The 13,898-nt window shown below is 41.8% G+C and overlaps 1 protein-coding gene across 5 annotated transcripts in view; it reads left to right on the forward strand.

Moving 5' to 3' along the window:
- The window catches only part of TENM1 (teneurin transmembrane protein 1), a 910,925-nt gene that overhangs the window by 865,613 nt on the left and 31,414 nt on the right, over positions 1-13,898 (forward strand). The window lies entirely within an intron of this gene.

Genomic DNA, 13,898 nt, shown 5'->3' on the forward strand with positions numbered 1-13,898 from the left:
ACACACGCACGCACGCACGCACGCACCACTCACAGTTGGTGCCAAGAGCAAGTGCTGAATTTTCAAGGCAGAACATTTTCTAGGAATAGCAAATAAGGGGCTGTGATAGTCGTTTGAGCTGTGAGTTTAAATACTGACCACGCTAATATACAGCACCTAGTCTTTCAATGCCTAACTGAACAGAGGAGCACCCATTTTGCTTGCTACTTGGCATCTTATAGGACTGGGTCCCATTCTTCATCTATTCAGTAGCAACTTTTTTGCTGTATGTTAAGTGCAGCAATAGTAAACCCACGCTGAGCGTTACACTGCTGCATCTGAGCTGAAGGCCCCATAGATTGAGGTAATTGGTCTTATGGTTGTAATATTTCCTTCTATCAAATTGAAGCTCAGCTGCAGAGAATACAGCGTTACCTACTGCATTGCCTACCTTCCCAATACCACTTGGATAGGAAGAGCGTGTAGGTATCTAAACTAGTGACATGAACCTTGATCTAAGATATTCTGACTGTTTCCTCAAATTACCGCACTATGGGCTGTCCTCTCTTCATCAGCAGAGATGTGCTGGGTCGCATCCTCAATCACGGGACCTCCTGGGTGCCTGCCACAACAGACAGCGCTGAGGGAGGACATGGGATGGAGAGGGACAGGAAAAGAGAGGGGATTCTTGTTCTACTTCACTGCCTGAGAAATTTATGCTTGATTCTGGTCTGTACCAAAAGCACCTCTAAGGCACTTTTTCTCAAATGCACACAATCTCATGATGCTTTCTGCATCCCTAGGGGGAGTGGAAATTATTTTAGCCCAGTTATTGATAGCAAATGAGAGCACATCGCCTGTGTGAGTATGTCTGTCAGTATTCTTTTCCTCCCAGTAAATTGAAATCTTTGGCCAATTCCAACCAAATTTGTCAGAGAAACACCAATCTTCACAGTAATTAAATTCCTGCAGGTTCCATAAAAGATATTAATCCAGTTAGAGGAGAGAGACCTAAAGTGCCCTTTTGAAAGGAAATATTGCAGCATGAGCTTACTTTTATTAAACTCTTGAGATTCCACGCAGGATCTAATAAATGCCCTGTTCACAGAAAAGGCTTCATTTGGTGCTTGGACCCTATTAAACTCCCAAGTCAGTCAGCCATGCGACGGAAGTCCTTAGGAAACCAGACTTCATTAGATCCAGTGTTCATAGAAGTGATATTGACATTGTGGGAGGTTTTGTGAGACAGTAAAAACACTTCCAGCTCAGCTTGAGCGATAAGCTTCATTTCTCTTCTGCCTCCATTGCTGTGGTGAAAACTGAGGAGAGAATTAGCAGCTATTTCTCCCATCTTGCAATTTCATCCTATATCTTTCCTCCCTTGAGAAATACGCGGGCTGAATTTCCACCACGGCAAACCATAAGTCGTTTATAGCTGTGCAAATGTTAGCATTTAGTATTTGGGAAGAGTTTAAACCAATTTGGAGCACAGTTCCTGTGAACGTGCAGACTAAACATTTGCAGTGCAATAGCAAACGCATCCCGAGAGCTTTCTCGTTGCCCGTAACCATGGCCTTGTTCTTGCACTGATGTCAGTTCCATGAGGCATGACTCTGTGCCAGAGCAATAGCTCCTGACTGATTGATAGTGTTAATAACTGTCACTGCGGTGTTTCAAAATGAAAGGTCTGATTTGAAGACTTTTTCTTGACATTTGCACTTCCTCAGCCTTTGTTCAGCAGATCTCCACGTGAGGGATCCGTCTATTCCATCTGTGTTGTGCTGCTTCACATGAAGTTCAGTGACGCTGCAGAATGTTTTGCTCCCTCATAAAAACGTGACAGCTTTACTTAATGTAGTCAATTTGCTTGCATAGGTCAAATTAAAAGACGCATTTCTAGAATGGGATGTTGAGAGGAGTGTCTAGACAGGGACCCATCCTTTGCAAGACTGCCATGTCCTGTACGGCCTGCTTTGAATGATCAGTGTGGAGGAGAGGAGAGAGAGCAAAACAGTAATTCTGCGGATGACCTACTTGAAATACTGAAGTGAGACACAGAATGCTGGAAAACAGGAATAGAGATGAGTGCATTGATTGAAAATGTAGTTTTTAATCTCAAAAATGCAAACATTGACATTGCTCCTGCAGTCACCAGTGCTGCAGGCGTTCCCCAGCAGCATCTGCGAAGGCACAGTATGCTTAAATGGGATTTTGAAAGCCTGTTGAGCAGAACAAAAGGCTCACGGGACACCGTGACCTCACTTGAAAGCAACAGTGAAGCTTTGCTCAACAGAATAAACAAAGCGTAAACATAACTTTAACTGAGTACATTTGGAGGCAGTAAAGGAAAATGTGAAAGGCAAACGTGCGATCTGATGAAGGGGTGAGGAACGAGGGGAGCCACTGCCAGCGTAAAAACAAAATTGATTCTAAAGAGAAGTACTTCTAAGCCAGCATGAGAGTAGTTATCACAGAGCAACTGCAGGGTTACATGGAGCCAATTAATTCATTAGTATTGCAGGCTGAAGGAAGACACTAGCCATTTAGGTGCTTCCCTACATACCCACAGTACGTACCGCATTCTTGTAAGAGCAGAAAGCACAACATGCTTTCTCATTGCTTTATTTTAGCACGAGGCATCCAGTATTCTAATTGCATCTACCTGCCATCAAAAAGCAACAACTTCGTTTTCCCTGTAGCAAAGTAGTGCAAGACCGCCCCTGCTGTTGATTTACTTTTAGTCCTGTACATGTGTGAGGCTTTTGGTACGCTGTTCTACGTTTGTGTAGTTAATGCAACGTAAATATTCCAAATCTCTGAACCATTTTTTGCAGTGCTTTGCAGAAACACAGTTGTCGTCTTGTTGGGAGATGATGATTTATAGGCCCTTGAATTTTTGTGGTCTTTCTTTGTAGGATGCTTTCAGAGTTTTTAATTTTGTTTTTAAAAAAGGATTATTATTACTCTTTTTTTCTAATTTTTGATGTAGGAAAGAGCCCAGAAAAGATGTTGCTTTTTCCAATATAAAGTTGTCTTTCTCTCTGGTTCTTTTTACTCTGCTGCTTAACTTCCCTCGCTATTTTTGCCTCAGTTGCAGAGCAGCTAACCAGAGCTGGAGCCATGGCCCCAGCAAAATCAGTCCCTGTGTTGCCCCTGACTTCGGTGGAACTAGGGCTTCTCGCCTGTTGCTTCTGCAAGCTTAATTGAAAGGGTAGTGGGTGGCGAGTGTGTAGCAGGGAGCAACTGTAACCGAAGACAGTGTTCTGAAAAGTGCTTCTGAAAAGTAGACAAAATTAGGTGAGGAACAGAGGTTTTGTCAAGGTATTTTCAAACCTTTGTAAAAATGAGTCCCCTCCCTAAATTAACGGAGTGGTCGTCTGTGGAACCATAAACATATATAAAATAATTCCAGTCATAGTAGTATCTGCAGGAAAAAGCAATCACCAGGCTCCATGCTTTGAAGCAAGACCAAGCGGATTGCCTCTTTTAAGAAAGATCTTCAGGTAGAAAATAAAATAATCCTTTTTCCAGGGGTAGTGGAAAGGTTAAGTAGCCTCCCTCTAACAGGAACTGGGAGAAAAGAAGCTCAGAGGAGTAGGACCTCAGGTGGAAAAGAATCTGTGAGAACTCATGAATCAAAATTGTAGGTGTATAATGTGATTTTTAGAATATCAAACGGAAGGCATGATGGTTTCATCACAGCTAATCTGTATTCTAATCAAATTACTCTATCACTGATTTTGAAATATTAGTCATAGAAACCAGATACAGTTTGGTGAAGTCACACTGCAATGTTTTCCTCAAAGTCCCAAGTGATATTTTTCTATTGGTCTCCTGCAAAGCAACGATTTGTTTCAATTATCTGCCATAAATAATGCATTATTACTGAGTAAAATACTGTGTACATTTTAATCAAATCTTTCATCAATTACATCCTTTTCTTGTCGAGGTGGGGAATGCCTGGAGCTCCATGCGATCCAGGCTGAAGAGGAGGAGATTGGACAGACCTCTCCTCATGTTTTTTCCTACGTGCACAGAGAACAGGTTTTTCTCTCACACCTCGTGGAAGACATTTAGGTCTTTGGGAGAAAATAGTTCTGTGGGGCAGTTTGCTCAATATAAAGTTCCTGCGCTGCTTTTGGGCAAAAGCGAGTTGTTCTTTGTTACTCCAGAAAGAGCTCTGCACATTCTAGCTGGAGAGACTCAACCAAGGTCTCATCTGATGTTGTTGTTAAACTGTATAAATGAAAGAAATTGTCATTTACCTGGTTGCTTCCCTTTTTATTCCTTATTCCTATATTCCTTATACACATGTAGCCTTTGATTATTTCTCTCATTTAAATACTGGTTCAGTGTGATGGAGTCTAGCTGACGAGTTATTTGTGGCAGAGGCCTTGTAGCTGTAGTGCTGAATTACACTGTTGTAAATTTTAGTGTAGGTCTGCCAGATTGGTGAAAGTCTGCAGTGGGTTGAGATATATTGATGACAAGATCAAATTTTTTCATTTTTTGAGGAATGATAGTGGACACAGTGTATTTATGAAAAGTATATATATGTAATATCTATATATACACATGTGTATATGTAAGCTGTTTCTGTATGCATATGTGTATACACAGCACCTACATCTACTGCAGACCAACTATAAGTAATTAGATAAGGAGAGGGCAATTTCTACGCTAGCATTTTTACATTCTACATGTTTTAGATTGTCAGGCCTGGTACTGTGTGTGTGTTGCTCTCCTCCTCTCTCACGAGCAGCCCCTCTCCCTGCAGCAGTTCAAGATTCGCCAGCCAACCCAGCACAAATCTATGGAGTAACAGATCTTCCACAGATGCAGCATTTTTTGTATGTTACAAGTAAATAGCAATAATACTCAAGCTTAACTTGGAGTTCTCTTTACTGCCTCTATTCCAAATCTGTCAGATTGCCCAGAGTATTCTAGTCTGGACATTTGGAAATGTAGCACAACATCAAGGTGAGGGAGACCAAATCTGCTGGCACAATTCTGGAGTTTGAATCCAGGATGGCTTTGAAATTGTGAGCGCAGCAGTCACCAAAGGTGACGCTGCCCTTCCGACAGAGCTGTCTCACGCTGTTGGGATAGAAATTGTTGCATTGACTAATTTAGTGGAAGATTGTCCTACATCTTAGAGGAGTGAGGCTTGGTCTTTGGCCTTCAGGTCTCCCTTGATAACAGCATAAATCAGGAGAAAGGTCTCTGAAATTAAAGGAATAAAACCATTGGAAGTGGAAAAAGGAATGTAGGCATTTAACTCTTTAATCAGTTCATTGAAATTTTACATAGCTGCAAACTGAAGAGCTGCATATGAAAACAGCAAAATAAAATGTGGATATGGTTGCATGAGTGGAAATATTGCCGTGCAGTAACTGGTTTAAGGGTGCTCTGAAAAAACAGTGCAGTGATACTTCTGGCCTGCAAATTGCTCCGGGAGCTAAGGGGTATCTGAAAATCTGTAGATCCTGTCAAAACAACGCTGTAATGTTAGCAGCTTAAAAAGGGCAGGGTTTTGAAGCATGTCAGCAAGAGAGAACTCTATGGAGTGTTGCTTCCCTTGCTGTCTCGGTGCTTCTGGGGTCTCAAAGCCAGTTATAAACAGCCTGAAAGGATTTTTAGTACCAAGAAGTGTTGCTTTAGAGGTATTAGTGATATCTCCAGTCCTACTAGTAGAACTAAGTTTGCTCTGAGTTATCCTTGCAACCTTGTTGAAGTCAACAGAAAGCAAGCTGTGACAACCACCAGAAAGTAGCGTGAAAGGAGCTGCAGCCTTGGAAATGACAATTCAGAACGGCTGATTTCTCTTCTTCCCGGTATTGTTTTTGTTTCTGCATCTTTTCTACCATTGTTTCTATCAAGAAAAAAAATGAAAAGACGCCATCTCAGTAGAGGAAAAAAATGCAAATGTCAAGACAGAAATTGGTCATATCCATCTTTGGCACGCAATACAGAGGTTACATTTTTAGTCATGTGTTACAAAGTGTAAGCCAGAGAGACACACATAGAACGATAGCACCGTTTTATGCGGCGTGTTATTCTGACAGTAACACTCAAATTTACAAACAAATTAGCTAAAAATGTCTGAAGGACATTCAGCTTTTGCAAACTGGGCCTCATCTCCTGCTGATAGATTCCTTTGGGATGGCTGTGACATGCAAAATGATGCACTGCCTTGGAGAATAAATTTATGAAGTTTAGCAATGTAGGTCACATTGCAGGAAAATTGTGAATGTCTGAACATCACTCAATAGGCATTCAATCAAACCCTCAAAGCAAAATGGGAAACCGAACAGCATGTAGCTGTCTCTAGTGAGAAGCGGGGAAAGTCATGATATGATGTAGAACCCTCTAGGTCCTCCATCCATATGTATTTTTTTGTAGGGCAAGAATCTGAGTAGATTCTGTTTTTCTTGCCAATTCAGAGTTCAATTTCTTTGCCCATATCAGTGACGACAACAAAGCCAAATTTTTTTCACTATCACTACCGCTAACTGTAATAAACATCTTGGAGGGGTCATGAAATGATATGTCAACATTTTGAGAATCAAGAGAGGTCAGATAGTCAAAACTTGATATAAGAAGCCTCACTATAAGCAAGTAATTAAATAGTGGAACAGTTTTCATATGCTCCCATCCAGCAGGATTTATAATTTATACTGTTTGCTTCAGCTTCTTTGGATTTTGTGCTGTGGAATAACAAAGAAGTAGAAGTTTTAAAAGGCAGTTTCCGGAGATGTCAGGATCTGCACCGTCTAGAGCCCTAGCGTTTTCTATATTTAAAAATTGCTAGAGATTCCTAGAGATTTGGGGATCCGAAGATCTGCAGCTTTGCTAGAGCTGTCAAGAGCCTTTCTAGAGACTTTGAGAACCTTTGTAGATCTGGGGCCTTTCGTGCTCTGCAGCACTGTTGGGTTGTCTCTAGAAAGAAAGTCATTTTAGAGCCTTTCCTGGCACCTGTCTAGAGCCTTTGGGGGACCTTCTAGAGCTTTTCCTGAAACATCTCTAGAGACTCCCTGGATCTTTTTTCTGGGGCAGCTCTGAAGCCTTATGGAGCTTTTTCTTGGAGCCTGCCAAGTGCCTTTCCAGAGCCTTTGTGCTGCCGTTCAAGAACTATTGCTTGTACTGAACAGTCTTGGAGCCTTTCTGGGCCCTCAGCAGCCTTTTCTAGTGCTGGGTTCTTTCTCTTGCTCCAGAGGCCTTACGGGGCCATTGTAAACAGAGAAGCTTTTCAGGTCCCCCTTCAAGGGCCCGCCCCCCTGCCCCCTGCCCTTTTTTTCCTTTGCAAGAGCCTTTTAGAGCTTTCCTGAGCCCTTTTAGGTCTGGAGCCTTTCTAGGCCTCTCTAGATCTAGAGCTCAGCTATTGAAAATCAAAGACTTTATTTAGCTACCTGATTAGGAACCCATTAGAAACCTAATTTCTGGGTTGTGCTTGTACAACCTTTGCCTAGAACCTCGATGGAGGTGAGGAAGACTGAGCACCTCTCCACTGCTGTCTGCGCCGTGTGCCCTCCAGGCTTGAGGGAGGTCAGTTAGTCATGAGTGATATTTCTTCAATTTTACTTGAAAACTTTAGTACTAAACCTTATCTTTGTTTGCCTTTCTGGCAGTCTGGTACTGCGTGTCCAAATATGCCTCAGAGCAGTCCGCAATGCCCTTAGTTGACAAAAATTTAGAACAGAACACCAGCTTCCAGTCTCAGGCTAGGATGAAACACTCTCCAGTGTGTTCTCTTACGAGTGCCTGATCAATGTAAATAATAGTCACACGCAAGGGTTTCTGCATGGAATATAGTATCTTGTTTGCTCTGCATAATACAACAGGCTGCAATTTTTTTATTGGCTGTTGAAAATCTAACAGCAGTAGGTGTTTGCTTTCAGTGCTGCATGATAGCTAGTTAATTACATTGATTTTGTTCAGTGAAAATATTTATTACGTAAGTATTGGTGAAAAATTAGGTTGCAGAAAATCATGACTTGATAACAATTAATCACGATACTGATTTCTGCCAAAGTAGGAACTTGCTTCATTTCAGTTGCTTTTTTTCTAGAACTTTTATATCCGTATGAAAAAATATATACAGTATAAAGAAGAAATTCAAACTTATCTACAGCTCTAGAGTGGGTTAAAAAAGCGATTGAGTTCTGCATCATTGTTGTAGGAATTTGCCAAAGGAAGATGCTCTTCCATAAACTACAGTTTACCTGTTTTTTCCCCATCTTCCTTTCATTTGCAGAATGTTTGTTTGTCTGTTTAATGGTGTAACTCTTAAGGAAAAAATTTAAGTCACAGAAAGTGACTTGCATTTTTTTGTGGAAGCCATGAAGTTCATTCTGGTCTCCATGGGAATACGTTCTGCAGCCCAGATCCAGCTGAGGAGACATTTGTCTCCTGTGCTTCCAGCTGCCACTTGTAACAGCTGATTCTCATTGATCACCTCTTCTGTTTTCACTTTCCACCCAGCCCTGGGGTCAGGGAAGCACTGCCCTGAGGAGCAGCACAATTGTGAGAAGTCATGATCCTGGTGAGAGGCACAATCTCCTGGGCAGTTTAAGCCAAATTTATAGGAAGTTTTAATTTCAAGAAAGAAATCTTGACTCTGTGTTCAGGGGGGAGTCAATCCTACAGACAGAGTAGGTGAGTGATACGTTTGCAGTGGCTTGTGTTGTTCAATAGGAGGGCTTTTGCTTTCTTCGCTAGCTGAAGCTTTCTTCGGATATGGAAACTTCATTTCTATGTATCTTCTCTTCCTCTCAGTTTGCAGGAAATGCTCTTATAAGCCTCAATAGTTACTGAAAGCAAAAGGCACTTTAAGATACTTAGCTCTAGCCTCTCACTATTCTCAGACAGCTTTTAATCACTGTGGTAATTAAAGCTCTTCAGTATCTTTCACTTCTCTTTGTTAACACTCTTGCTTTCTGTATCTGAGCTCAAACTGGAAAGATGAGGCCAAAACTTATAGGAAACTTACTAAGATTTACTCAATCTCACTTGTATGCTGCCTAGTTTAGCAACAATGGTGTCTGGAGGTCCAAGGTAGAAAGCAAGGCAAAACAGGAACAGTGCCATTAACTAGATTCCCACTTACACCTGCTCCCTCTTTTTGATCGCGCAAATTAGCTGGAAAGGTTTGTATGGAGGACATCTATTCCCACTCCAGCATTAGAGATGCGTTTAGGTTAGATTCAAGTTTAAGGTCTATTTTGAGACATTTTAATTGAAGAACCTAAGCAAACTCCTCTCAGAGGTACCCGACTGCTAGAAATACTTTGTAAATTACCTCTGGGCGTTTAACAAATTATTTTTTTCATAACCTGTATAAACCATGGTACCATGTTTAAAAGCACTTAAATGGCTTAGGAATCTTAAGTCTCATTGATTTTCATAGTCAGTGGGCTTATGTGATTCTGGAAGATATGCCCTCTATTATTAAATAGAGGCGGCATGAAACCTGCCCACATAGAAATCAGCTTTTGCTATCGATTTGGTAGACCCAAGGTTCTTCATATGGTCTTTTAAGTTGTGCAGCAGAATAAATCATAAAAAAGAAATTGTGAAACAGGAAGAGAGCTGGAAAGAGAGGACATAGTGAAGCCTGTGGCATGTAAAATGAGGAAGACAAGCAACGAAAAGGTGATGGTGCCTTGCCATTTTGCATTCCTGTGCCAGATTTCACATCCACTGGAAATAATTCATGGTAAAAGCGGGTTGGCGAGGAGACTACGCAAGCTGCAATCCCAAGGACTAGTGGCCTCAGACCTCTGAGTTGCATCTGTAAACGTGCCTCAGCTGCTCCTCCTCCAGGGATGGAGAACAGGGGTAGGTAGGCTGCCAGGCTCCTTTCAAAGGAAGGGGGTTTCATTCAGAAAGGCCCTCTAATTTCCGTATCCAAGACTCATTTGTTTGGGTTTTGCACTGGGCAACAATGAATGCAGGGAGTGCAACATTTGTAAAGCTTACAGCAGGGACTGTTCCAGCTGCGCTGGCCAAGTCTGAATTTTATAAAGCTCAGCATCAGGACCATGAGAAGCAAAGGCTTCTTTCGAAGTGAGAGGAAGGCTGTAACGCAACCGCAAGGAAGCGTCCTGCCGGCGTGAGACCGCGGCGAGCTGAATTCGCTCTCTGCGTGCTGTTCAGGAAGAAGCTAGGCTGCCGAGAGGAGCTGACCGCGTCCGTGTCAACAAAAGCGAGATCCTAGCAGCTGGGGCAAACTGACAGAAAATGGTGAGAAAATATCTGTGGTTGTCAACTGGGAGAAAATAGAGAGAAATACACGTAGTGAGACATCTTGTAAAAAGTTGAGGGAGGCAGAACGGGTCTCCTCTGGCCGTGTAAACTACACACTCGTTACCAACCGACCGCCCCTGCGAGCCCTTCCTCCGAGCCGTTCCTCGCACAGAAGGAGTTGGAGAGAAGGGTTTAGGCAGAAAGAGAGAAAAACAGCACTTAGAAGGGCATTGTGGTGAGTAAAAATGGTTTGGACTGGAAACAACAGCTGCAGTGAGTACGAATAGGAGGAAGTGAAAACATGAAGTAACAGGAAAAGAGAAATGTGGGCGAGGGTCTGATCAGGTTTGTGAATGCGTATCGTACAGCTGAATAAAGACAAAGTTAGCATAAATAGAAGAGCTCAAGGCTGAGCAGTACAGATAAGAAGTAATGCATCACTCAGGACTATCAGAAAAATTTTGGCATGAATTTCATGCTGCTACATGAAATTGAGTCAAAATACACAAGCAGTGCATGGCAAGAAATCAAAGCAATGGTGAAGGCTTTTTGTGGATTTATGCAGCTTCTTTTAATTCATGATAAATTAAACTTATCCCAGTGAAATTTCCCCTTGCGCCCCAAACAGTTAAGCTCATGAAATTTGCATCTATAGACCAGGATAATTTTTCTCCTTGTTATTTTTCTTGCTTTGATAGGAACAGTACAATTTGTTTGATTTGATTTCTTTAAAATAACACCAAAAATGCCGCAACCATAAAATGCCACGCAAAACATGCAGAAAATCTTAGCCATATGATCAAAACCAAAAATAAAACAATATTCTTCACAAGCTCACACTTACATGTGTGTGCTTCTCTGTATATGTTTAAGAAGCATATGAGTGCATGCTTTCGTACCAGTGCTGCTTTGCAAAAAACCCGCATTATTTAGCTGTAAACCTTGTACTTTTGCTATGGGGAAAACATGTAAAGAGTTTTCAAAACTATACACAAATATATATGTATGCACACACACACACACACACACACACACACACATATATACACAAGTACATGAGTATATTTGGAAGAAAGAAACAAACACCCCAAAATGTCGTTATGCAGTTACCTAAATGTAGATCTCTCATCCAAAATTCATTTAAACTGAAACCATCTTAATGCACTTTGTGTTTCCAAAACACTTGACATGAAAAGTTATATTAGAGAGCCAGACCAGTAGGTGTTAATTTTACACTTCTCAAACCAGACATTGATTATCAGATATAGCTAGAGCCTTGATGTTGACAGTTAAATGCAGAATTCCCGGAAAACTGGACATGTTAATACTTACACGCAAAAAGCCTCATGGCTCAAGGGTTCATTTGTTTCTGCCGTGATCTCCATTGCAAAATATACTCAGTCTCCAGTGAACCACACCAAGGCTGTCACCTGGCAGTTGGGGTGCGTGAAGAGTGTAAGATCCTGCCTTCTACCGAACAAGCCTTGTCGGCTTGTTTATAATGGGATATTCTGCAGTGACGCTTCTGCACGTTGCTTGGAAAAAAACCACAACCCATCAAATATCAGAAATACCACTTGCAATTGTCCCAGTTTTGAGTCATAAGAAAAACATACATGTGTGGGAGAGGAGTATTTGCAGGGCTTATGACATATCGCTTGAGATTAAAAAGTACATTAACTGACTTAATATTCTAACCCTAACTGAGCGTTTTGTCTGGAAAAACTTTTTAATGACCCCAGTCATATCAGATGAGAATTGAAGTCCTTCTCTGTAATATGTTTATTGGATTTGAATGAAGCACAACTGATGGTTTGGCCACAGAAAGCTGCCAGAGGGCAGCTTGCCTTAAAAGAAAGGAAACCACCAGTGACTTTTCAAGGTAACAGTCAACCTGAGGGTGCAGTTACACTTCAGCTTAAGCTGATTGAGGTGATTAGTTTTGAGCCAGTGAAGTGTCCCGAACCAGCTCACTGCACCAGCCCCGCTGCAGGGGAGCAGAGCTGCCTGGGGAGCTGGGCTGGGACTGCACCAGCCCTGACTTACAGCAGTTTTAGCTGCAATGAAGCCTCGTCCTGACAAGAGCAATGCAGATTTTGTCTAAATCTTTGGGATTCTTTCTCAGCGAATGGTTGGGGTTTTGTTTGGTTTTGGTTTGTTTTTCATTGTCCTATTTGGCCTTTTTTTCCCCTTTAGTTGCACTAGCGTAAGCATGCGGTGAGTAGCAGCTGTTACCTGTGCTGCAGTCTCCAGACGTGTACATGCTAGCTTTAATCATCTCACCTGGGATTAGCCTATGAATACACCCAAGATGGCTTCAAACCCAGGAATTAGAAGCTACAGCCATACCTTCTGTTAGTTTTGCAGTGGGCAAGGCAACAGAGGTCGGGTTTAGTAAAGAAAATTGTTCAAATGTCCCCAGTTAAAATTTTATTTATTTTTGTCATAATGCAGCTATGCTTATTATGTGATCAGTATCAAAATAAATGTGCTTACAGCTAATTATACCTGTTAAGAATCTAGCCTCTTCTTAGGTGTTAGGGACATTCTTGTAAGGGATATGAACGGTTACATAAAAGCTTCCTCTATCTCAATAAACAGAACCAGCCTCAAATCAACCACAAAAAAAAGTTGTTTTGGCCCAGATCGGTCCCTGTATATCTGCAGAGACTCCAGATAACGCTTCCTCAGTGGGAGGAATTCGGATTGTTCTCTGGGGCAAAGAACCTGGCTGGCCCACAAAGTAAAGCCAGCTACTAAGATGTGGCAGATGCTAAGGAGTGTCATTATGGCAAAGACTGTCAGTTTTTATCACTCACAGTCTAGTTATGGTTAAGCAAAGATCATCTTAACACTAGAGCGGTCTGTGAAGGAGGTGCTAAGGTTCATGGTGTATGTTTTCTATTAAAAATAATCCGTTTACTTTGATAAAGCAATGAAACGTTCTGTGTTACAGGTATATTGCGAATATGTTTTTTTCAAAGTTTCACGAAGGTAGTCTTTTAGACGTTTTATGCTACCTAAATAGTTTTGTTCAGCTTCTTGGTGAAATCTCAGTTGCAAAGAAGACAGCATAAGCTCACAGCTATGTTTAAATCAGCCCTAACCCATCCTGGTAGCAGCCAGACGCTGTCACTCGCATCCACAGAAATCACCACCTTTATGACTGGAATCTGTTTCCAACTGTTTCACCACGTTCATCATCATTTGGAATGACTCTGCCACCTGGTCTAGAAGAGATCTTGAACCCAACAGCATTACTCTTGCATGCCAGTTGTTGTGCGGTCTACTAAAAGGAACTGAGCACAGGGAGGACTTCGATTATTCAGTGAGCTTTCTTAATTGTGTGGTGCGCCAGATAACCACGCAGGGCGAGAGAGAGTAGCCACAATGCCCTCGTTGTATTAAAACATCAATTATCAAACCAGAAGTGTACTTCTGGAAATGAGATTATTCAGGAAATACTGGTACTTGAGAACTGAAGAAACTTGGCCTTCAGCCGGGTGCCTGAGCTGACCCGAGGCGAGCAGGTGGCTCAGGATGGCCACGCTCTCCACCATATGTTATTCCTCAGTGTTGACCATTGTGTCAGCATCTGTGGTCTCTAAATTCATAGATCTTTTAATTAGTGCAGTGGAAAAATAAACCAGAACAGCAACAAAATCAGTAAATGA

Source organism: Struthio camelus, chromosome 11, assembly GCF_040807025.1.
Source record: "Struthio camelus isolate bStrCam1 chromosome 11, bStrCam1.hap1, whole genome shotgun sequence".
Classification (NCBI taxonomy): domain Eukaryota; kingdom Metazoa; phylum Chordata; class Aves; order Struthioniformes; family Struthionidae; genus Struthio; species Struthio camelus.